The following is a 9,904-nucleotide window of genomic DNA, read 5'->3' as shown; positions in this document are numbered from 1 at the left end:
ATGTTGTGGCTGCTGAAAGTGGATTGTTTGTCCTGGACTAAAACATCTCGGAGCTAAACTAGAGTTAAACTGAACAGTGATTTAGATGTTGTCTGTACCAATAGCATCATCCTCGTTCAAACAGTGGAACAGAATGATGAATAGCTGAAAGCATGTACCTTGGCAGAAATCGTGTGTTCATTCCTTGAAACTGGGTTAACTTTAAGCTTGTAAACAAATGTTACTATTGTATCATACATGCAGAAAAACATGTATAGTATATAGTTATTTAAGTCTGTATTAGTTATGTGAATGGGCTACGAACCCTAATGAATATGTAACTCGAAGGTTGGCTGGAGAATGTGTCTGGGAGTGTGAGAAAAATGTATACATATGCATGCTTTGTAAAGTCCAGCACTCTCTCATCTCACGGCGTCCGCTAGCACACATTGGGAGGTGTTGAGAGACCAGACAGCTGTTCTGAGAAATAAAAGTGTACTTGGACCATTGTACTCGTGACTGGCATATTTCTATTAAGTGGTATTTAGCCTCAATATTTCTTTAATCTTTCACGATAACACACATTTGTTTGAATGAAGAGGATAGAAGAACTGACCATATACGAAGGATAGATAAAAGGAAGACAGTAAAAAAAAACTGTAGCATGAAAGTACATGTTTTCTGGTTTTGGAGCATTCAGACAAAGTTGCTTGTCAGACACCCAGGCCTGAATAAGGGAGATGCAAGACTTGACTAGGCTGGGTGCAGAAGAGAAGCCACTCATTAACCGGACCAAAAGTAACAGGCAATCAGAGGTGGATGGTAACTTGTAGGTAAATGTTGAAGAGCCAAGGGAACTGTTGTGTCCTGGGAAGGACACAGTTAATGGAGCATCTGAGCTCCATCACTAGAGGGCTGACCTGGCATCTTCTCTCCTTTCCTTGTCCTCCCAACTCCTCCTGCAGGGGGATTTTAACATCCATCTTGACTCTCCTGACTCTTCAGGAGCTTTCTGCAACCTATGCGACTTTCTCTCTCCAGTCTATCCTCTGGTCCGATGACCACTGCTGGCCACACCTTGGACGCTCTCATCTCCACTGACATCCCTCTCTCTATACCTCTCACTACTGCACTCTCATGGACTGATCACTCTCTGCTCTCCTCTCACTTGAAGCATTATTCTCCTTTAGCAGTGGCACACCATGCACTGCCTCCCACTTTCAAGGTCATCCAACCCATGAAAAAATTGTCAGTGGCTGCCTTTGCCTCCACCTGCTCTCCTCCTACTAATTTTGCAGCTGACTCCCGCCCTGACAAAGCCCTCTCTAACTTTCACCTTTCCATCTCCAATACTCTTGATATCCTTGCCCCTGTCATGAGGGTTTGACTGAAGCCTGCCAGAAAGAGCAACTCTTGGTACGACTTTGATTTAACTGACATTAAACGCAAGTGCAGGGCAGAAGAACGGAAATTGGGATCTTCAGGTGAACCCTCTGACAGGCTGGCGTCCGCCTTCTGTAAAGGCAATATAGATTATGCATCCGGTCTGGTGTGAAATCTGTAAGTCACAGAGTGGTGAAGCCACTTGTTGGTGTTGAGAACCTGTGAAAGTAACTTTCATGATGTAAGAAAGGGCTGTCTTTGAATATTGTTAAAAGGTAAAATATTACAGTAAAGTACTTTTAAACATCATTAAACAATGAAACATACTCAAATTTACATATTGAAATTACATTTCCAAATGTTTCAAATTTTTACATTTACACTTCTTATTAAAGAATGTCCATCAAACTGGTGTACGTGTGTGCTTTTTATTTGCATAGAGGGACAGAGGGCTGGTCATCGCTTTTATTGTACCACACTATATGATGCCATAAGTAACTGAAGTTTAAATGGGGTTGCACCTGTCTTTTTAATTTTCTGAATCTTTGTCGACTCATGTGTCATTTTAGGTTGGGGTATTAGGTGACCTATGAGCTGAAAATGTTGCATTAGAGTACAGATATTGGGAAATGGCCTATGAGGAGGGACACACAGCTTGCAGGTGTAGTTTGGTTATTTTCCCACCTATTGAATGCCCATGGCCATGCTAATCCCTAGGGCCATTCCCGCCCAATTCCTACATCTCCCCGCCCCCAAAACACTTCCTCATGGGAACTCTTTGAGCTCGGTTTAATCAATCCTTACCACCAAACTTTGCACTCAAAGTGCCTGCGAGTGGTTTTTCAAAGCAGTTTTCTGAGAGTTAATGACTTAATTGGCATTGTAAACCCACTACTGGTGTAATAAAAATATTTTAACCAGGTCTGCCTTTAACCACTCAGTCTATAAGCACTGTGCATGTCCTTCACTGAAGTCTTGTTAAAAACAAACATTGGCAAAGCCACCAGTTCTTGTATATAAGTATTAGTTATTTGCCAGGCACTGCTATTAGATGCCCAGGTACTTGCACCATTTTATCACCTGCTACCATCAATGGCCAGTTAATACCACTTCAGCAGTGCCTTGAAAGTGCTTTTCCCATGTCTAGACAAACACCCAAACTAATGGCATTACCTATGCTTGTTTTTTACTTCCTCTCCTTTCCTGTTTCTTTTCATGCATTTTGCAATGTGCTATTTTACATCTCCTCTCCATGCATATGTCCTTTGACACTGTTATCGTTCTGCTTGCAAGGCACACCAGTTGTGTTTGTAAGCACACTTTTACTTTGGACATGGATGGGTATTTGGCAGTGGAGGCCTTATCATCCTACTATATAATAAAAGGTGAGATGTGTGTTTGTCCTAAACCATCATGCGCAGTAGAGGCTGCCCGAAAGCACAAAAGGCAATTTGCATAGCTCTGATGGTTGTCACAGCTAGAGGGAGCTGTAGGCTTAGGCTCCTTAGTGGTCCAATTTGTATAGTTTCACCTGTTGTCACAGCTAGAGGGAGCTGTAGGCTCAGGATCCTTCGTGGTCCAATATGCATAGCTTCGCCTGTTGTCACAGCTAAAGGGAGCTGTAGGCTTAGGATGCTTAGTGGTCCAATTTGTATAGTTTCACCTGTTGTCACAGCTAGAGGGAGCTGTAGGCTTAGGATGCTTAGTGGTCCAATTTGCATAGTTTCACCTGTTGTCACAGCTAGAGGAGCTGTAGGTTCAGGAACCTTTGTGGTCCAATGTGCATAGCTTTGCCTGTTGTCACAGCTAGAGAGAGCTGTAGGCTTAGGATCCTTAGTGGTCCAATTTGCATTGTTTCACCTTTTGTCACAGCTAGAGGGAGCTGTAGGCTTAGGGTCCTTTGTGGTCCAATGTGCATCGCTTCGCCTGTTGTCACAGCTAGAGGGCGCTGCAGGCTTAGGATCCATAGTGGTTCTACTGTGTCAATGAAAAGCTGCACTTTGGCCCATGTATGAAGGTCTATACACTAGTACTCTCCTAATTTAATGAGGAGCCTGTGTGGAAATTAAAGGCACCGTTACCCTCAGGGAGTGTTTGAAGGCGCTGAACTACTGCCGGGGAAGGGAGGTATGTTGGCCTCAGTGGGTCTCTTGTGTAATATCCAGGGTCAGAGTGAAGCATCCAATGTTTGGGGCACCAATAAGTGGGCCACTGTTTCAAATGGCAATTCATTCCTTTTGTAACAGACTGTTTGTGTAGTACCCAAGGGCGAGGGTTTTGATAAAATGTCAAGCAAATTGTGAAATTTTAAAGAATATTTATTCAATAACACTTGGCACAACTACGAGCCGCATGGTGAAGTAGCTTATGAAACCGGCCCACATGGACCAAAAAAGCGGCCCACACTGGCATTTTTGGGATTTGGGTTCGGCATTGCCCTATTGCCCTATAGGCCAGTCCAAGCTAGGTAATATCTATTACGATGCTAATTTACAAACGTGATGTAGAGAACACACATTGTTCTCCTCCTGCGATGGTTTTGCCAGCGTGACTGAGGTGCTTTGCCAGGGTTTTGAGGAACATGTGTTTACATTGTGTTTCTCATATGTAAATGAATTGCAAATTGTGAGAGCTTCACGCCCCAGCAAAGCGAGTCCCTCGATCTCAGGGCCTGACTCGTGTGTATAAGACGGTTTGTGGAGGGACAGTCAGAGAGCACACTTGCAAACAGCTAGAGTACAAGATGGCGATGCCTTTCACTGACAAGGACATCTACAATCAGAAATGTAATCCAAGAGCGTACCTTGACACATATTACAATGAGACTGCCGGAGCACTTGTGAAGAATAAGTACCTGGAGTTCGTGCTCAAGCAGCTGGTGAAAACGTTCACTGCAGGTTAGTGCATTTTTTGGTACACTATACTTGTGTCTTGGTACTAGAATCCATGTGCGTTCAAACATGTTCTTAATTAAATCGCATCTAGCTTCAGTCAGATAGCTCTGTGGGCAAAGCGATTGCTGCTGTGTATGATCAGCCAGCAATCAACCAGCCTTTTTTTTGTTCTGGCTACTAGCTGGCACGGCCTATAAACCTAATCTATTTGTATTGGCAGTGAAGATGAGTGATGGGATATGAGGAAGGGCACACAACCCCTGGTTATTCTTTGGAATTCAACCACCCACGCATTAACTAAGCATGGCCATGCTAATCCCTATGGCCATTCTCTCCCTCTACCTGCCCCTGCCTGCCAAAACACCACTGGGATCCCATTGATCAAGCTCAATGCTTTAAATGAGATGCCAGTGTCATTTCCAATCAGAGTTCTAAAAGGTAAGGCTTAGTTTCAGCTGTAGACCACATCGTGGTGTAATAAGACTATTTTAACCAAATGTAACTTTATGCATTACATGTGTGTTGTTGCATTTGTTTCTTGCACTCACATCCAGTTAAAAACAAGCCGTTGGAAAACCAACCCTCTTGGCTCTCATATAGGCATTAGATGGGCAGATGCCAGTCCTGCTATCATCAGGGGTGGACTGGGAACCAAAAAGGGCCCTGGAAATAATTTTGAAAGTGATCCCATATTGCTTATTTTCAGCAAGTACATCCATTCTCCTATGGGAAAATATGGAAATAAAATAGGTTACCACACAAAAGATGCCCAGGGTGCAGAGGCCTATCAGGAAATCTCCAGCTTTCCCTATGGATCAGTACACCGCTAGCGAAGCACTCACCCCCATTGTGCAGTATCTGCCATTTTATGGCCAGGTCGTCCAATCATGGTAGTGCCTTGAGAGACTACTCAAAAGGCTAACCTGCTGACTTGGCCAATGCTTGTTTATTTCAGAAGTCAATAACTCGACCTTCACTAATCACAACAACTGTGCTGAGTTCACCTGCAAACCTCGACAAAATGGCAAAAATGTCAGCAGTAGGCACTATATGAAACACTGGTTATTCACCTTAGAATATTAACCCCAACCTGATCAATCCCTGGCACATCTCTGATGTACCTGTGCGAACTTTGTTTATATTTCTTGGGGGGTAGAAGAGGGGTCCTTTTAGACTCAATTGGGTGATTATTTGGCCAGGACAAAGGCACCTAGACTCACAGATAAAAAAGCACTGTGCGTGTTTGTGTGCGTACACACCACTGGTTCACAAAGAGAGTATGTGCTCATAGATGCAAACTTTTATTTTATTTTATTTAAGCATTTACATCAAGGCACAAAGCCCAGAGGCATCTAGGCGCCAGTTACAGAAAGTGCATAGTACCGTTCATAAAGTGCAAGAATACGTGTATGGGTTACAGCATAATGATAGGTGGTGGAAGCACACTGTGTCAAGCCACATCCCATGGTGGGGAGGGGCTACTTAAGTTATGCAAACAAGCTTGAGCGACATAATTGGTGTGTGCACACAGACTGGCAACAGCTTTACCTCATGGGCTGCTTTGGTGGTGCAGCAACAGGGCTCAAGTCGAGGGTACACGCGGGGGGGACGGAGCTCACCCACTTTATTCAGAGGGTGGACTCCGTCACCCCAGCTAAAATGAGAAACCTTTAATGACCTCTTTGAATGCATGACAACCTCGGGGATCAAACCGCAGTTGTCAGGTTGGTAGGCCATACACTTCACCACTGCACTACATGACCTGATGAAAAACACCAAACAACTAAAGGTGAAATGTCCCATTTAGGTACTGTAAGTCTAAGGGAAAACATTTGTATTGGTTCGTAGATTTTAAAACATGCACACCTTTTAAAGTTTTCAAAAACACTATTAGAGGAAAATATCCTCTCTTGGTTTTGGGTTTGCGTTGATTTTATGAAAGGCAAATTCCATTCGAATTAGCATATTTCACTTTGATATGCTAATTTCTGATGACGTTGCATCCCATTGCCTTTGTTGAAGAGTCCCCCCACTTTAATTTTTAGGACTTGACCCCTGTGCGAGAGGCTAATTCAGTTGTGCAAACAAACATAAGAGATGAAATTGGTGTGCGTGCAGAGACTGGCCAAGCCTCACCTCATGGTACAGGGGGCTACTTCAGGTGTGCAGACAAGCATAAGAGACAAAATTGGTGTGTGTACTCAGACAGGGCAGGCTTCTCTTCATGATAAGGGAGGCAAAGTCATTGCTATGTCGTTACAGATTAACTTGCTGCACAGATCAGAGATAGTAACAACAGTGTAGAGAATGAACGTCCAGGTTTAAGCCCGCAGGTGAAAAGATTAAGATACACACCCCACTTGCTGGGTCCAAGATAATGAAGCCAGAAAGGGCAACGGTGAGACCACGTAGCGTCCCGCGCAAACCAGGAAAGCCTCTCCTCGAGAGGCAGGGGTCTACATCGGTTGCAACAGACATTGGCCATAAAATACAGTGAGGTAAAATACAGTAGGCAAGGCCATTACGTGCTTGCTGAAGGTACTGAGGCGTGAAAAGCATTGGACCATCCCAGGATAATCGCTAGTGCATTAATGCACCAGGCAAGTATGGTGGTATGACAGTGGTGGCTGTGGTCTGGTAATAAACAAAGTATTTTCCAGTATGTGGTGGAGAGAATAGGGAAGAGGTAGATGGCTAGGACGAGCAGGCAAACAGAGGGGCGGCCGAGCCGGAGGTACGGCCCACCTCACCTTACATCGCAGTGGTTGGCACAGCAGAAGGCGTCACATCAGGTGGAGTCCTCATGTTGATGAATGGCACATTCAAAATCCTCAAGGGAGAGAAGATCTCACTTTTTGTTCCAAAGTACTACGTGCCCACACATGCCAAGGCAAGGGTTTGAGCCTTAAAGGGGGCCCTTTGAGGGGGCGGATTCTCCTGTTGGCTCCTTAGGTAGGAAGCAGGTAACCAAGCCCTCGGCCAATGCGGCATCTGCCGAGACAGGCTTTTCAGCAGTGAAGGTCTCTGTAGTGTCGACGAGGCTACGTCGGCCATGATGGAACAAGCAGACTGCTGGTTAAAGCAATATAGTGCCCATCAAGCCTTTCATATGTAAAAAGGGCGTGGCTGGTGGAGAGGCCATGGATTGGCAAGCCAAAAGAAGGAGACCCTTATAATGCGGCAGGAGCTTGCCTGTTCAGAAACAAGTGGCAACTCATTTCTGTATTTTCTCAAACAGCCCCTGCTGGAGGTAATACCCCACTTTAACTCCAAAATGTGAAGGATTTACCCCAGTGGAATTGACACTTGTGGTATATCCACAAAAGTCCCATGCCGCTCTATTGACTCCAAAAAATGTTATTAACACTGCCCTACCATCACACTGACTCCAGCGGTATCTCTGTGGGACTGAGTGGCTTCACCAGTAAACAGGTATGGCAGTAATTCTGCAAAATAACTGTGGGATTACTTGCATACTCATAATGAGGACCTGTGTCTGTTACTGGGCTTTCTTCTATGCTTTTCCCCATTAACCCTACTTTTCAGACCCGCTTATTAGGTAGTATGACTGTCCACTAACCTTTCACGCGCCTCCCCATCATCTAAGTACCCCAACACTCTGTCATGATCAGGATCGGAAATGTGTCCCTCTGGGCTGCCTGCAAACATCCATGGACTTCTTTTCCACCCTAGCTGCTGGCACTAACCAACCTCATGACTGCACCCTCTTCACGGTTTAGGATCCGGAAAAGGGCAATTAGTCTTAACAGTGAATAAGACTATTGAGGATTGAAATGTGGACTCCAGGCATAACTGTGAATGCACCCTGCCAAGCCATATCACCCTACGTACCTCACTCTGTGCTACTCACACCTAATCTTTCTAGGGCTTGGAAGTGGATGGAAGGCATACATGTGAATGCACCCTGCCAAGCCATCTCACCCTACGTGCCTCAATCTGCGCTACTCACACCTAATCTTTCTAGGGCTTGAAAGTGAATGGAAGGCATACATGTGAATGCACCCTGCCAAGCCATCTCACCCTACGTGCCTCACTCTGCGCTACTCACACCTAATATTTCTAGGGCTTGAAAGTGGATGGAAGGCATACATGTGAATGCACCCTGCCAAGCCATCTCACCCTACGTGCCTCACTCTGCGCTACTCAAACCTAATCTTTCTAGGGCTTGAAAGTGGATGGAAGGCATACATGTGAATGCACCCTGCCAAGCCATCTCACCCTACGTGCCTCACTCTGCGCTACTCACACCTAATCTTTCTAGGGCTTGAAAGTGGATGGAAGGCATACATGTGAATGCACCCTGCCAAGCCATCTCACCCTACGTGCCTCACTCTGCGCTACTCACACCTAATCTTTCTAGGGCTTGAAAGTGGATGGAAGGCATACATGTGAATGCACCCTGCCAAGCCATCTCACCCTACGTGCCTCACTCTGCGCTACTCACACCTAATATTCCTAGGGCTTGGAAGTGGATGGAAGTCATACATGTGAATGCACCCTGCCAATCCACCTCACCTTGCGTGCCTCAATCCCTGCCACTCTCTCTAAACCCTTTAGGGCTTGAAATGTGGACTTCAGTCGTTACTGTGAATGCACCCTGCCAAGCCAACTCACCCTACGTGCCTCACTCTGCGCTACTCACACCTAATCTTTCTAAGGCTTCGAAGTGGATGGAAGGCATACCTGTGAATGCACCCTGCCAAGCCATATTACCCTACGTGCCTCACTCTGCGCTACTCACACCAAATCTTTCTAGGGCTTGGAAGTGGATGGAAGGCATACCTGTGAATGCACCCTGCCAAACCATCTCACCCTATGTGCCTCACTCTGCGCTACTCAGACCTAATCTTTCTAAGGCTTGAAAGTGGATTGGCAGGCATACATTTGAATGCACCCTGCCAAGCCATCTCACCCTACGTGCCTCACTCTGCGCTACTCACACCTAATCTTTCTAAGGCTTGAAAGTGGATTGGCAGGCATACATGTGAACGCACCCTGCCAATCCACCTCACCTTGCGTGCCTCAATCTCTGCCACTCTCTCTAAACCCTTTAGGGCTTGAAATGTGGACTTCAGTCGTTACTGTGAATGCACCCTGCCAAGCCAACTCACCCTACGTGCCTCACTCTGCGCTACTCAGACCTAATCTTTCTAAGGCTTGAAATGTGGACTTCAGGCGTTACTGTGAATGCACCCTGCCAAGCCATCTCACCCTACGTGCCTCACTCTGCGCTACTCACACCTAATCTTTCTAGGGCTTGGAAGTGGATGGAAGGCATATCTGTGAATGCACCCTGCCAAGCCATATCACCCTACGTGCCTCACTCTGCGCTACTCACACCTACTCTTTCTAAGGCTTGAAAGTGGATTGGCAGGCATACATGTGAATGCACCCTGCCAAGCCATCTCACCTTGCGTGCCTCAATCCCTGCCACTCTCTCTAAACCTTTAGGGCTTGAAATGTGGACTTCAGGCGTTACTGTGAATGCACCCTGCCAAGCCATCTCACCCTACGTGCCTCACTCTGCGCTACTCACACCTAATCTTTCTAGGGCTTGGAAGTGGATGGAAGGCATACCTGTGAATGCACCCTGCCAAGCCATCTCACCCTACGTGCCTCACTCTGCG

General features: G+C 45.9%; 1 pseudogene; it reads left to right on the top strand.

Annotated features, from left to right (window-relative positions):
- The first annotated feature begins 4,105 nt into the window (after window positions 1-4,105).
- The window catches only part of LOC138487265 (nicotinamide N-methyltransferase-like), an 89,640-nt pseudogene continuing 83,841 nt past the window's right edge, over window positions 4,106-9,904 (top strand).

This window comes from Ambystoma mexicanum, chromosome 9 (assembly GCF_040938575.1).
Source record: "Ambystoma mexicanum isolate Mex_15411 chromosome 9, UKY_AmexF1_1, whole genome shotgun sequence".
Taxonomy (NCBI): Eukaryota; Metazoa; Chordata; class Amphibia; order Caudata; family Ambystomatidae; genus Ambystoma; species Ambystoma mexicanum.
Note: the sequence above shows the minus strand (reverse complement) of the source record. Positions and strands in the feature narration are given on the sequence as shown.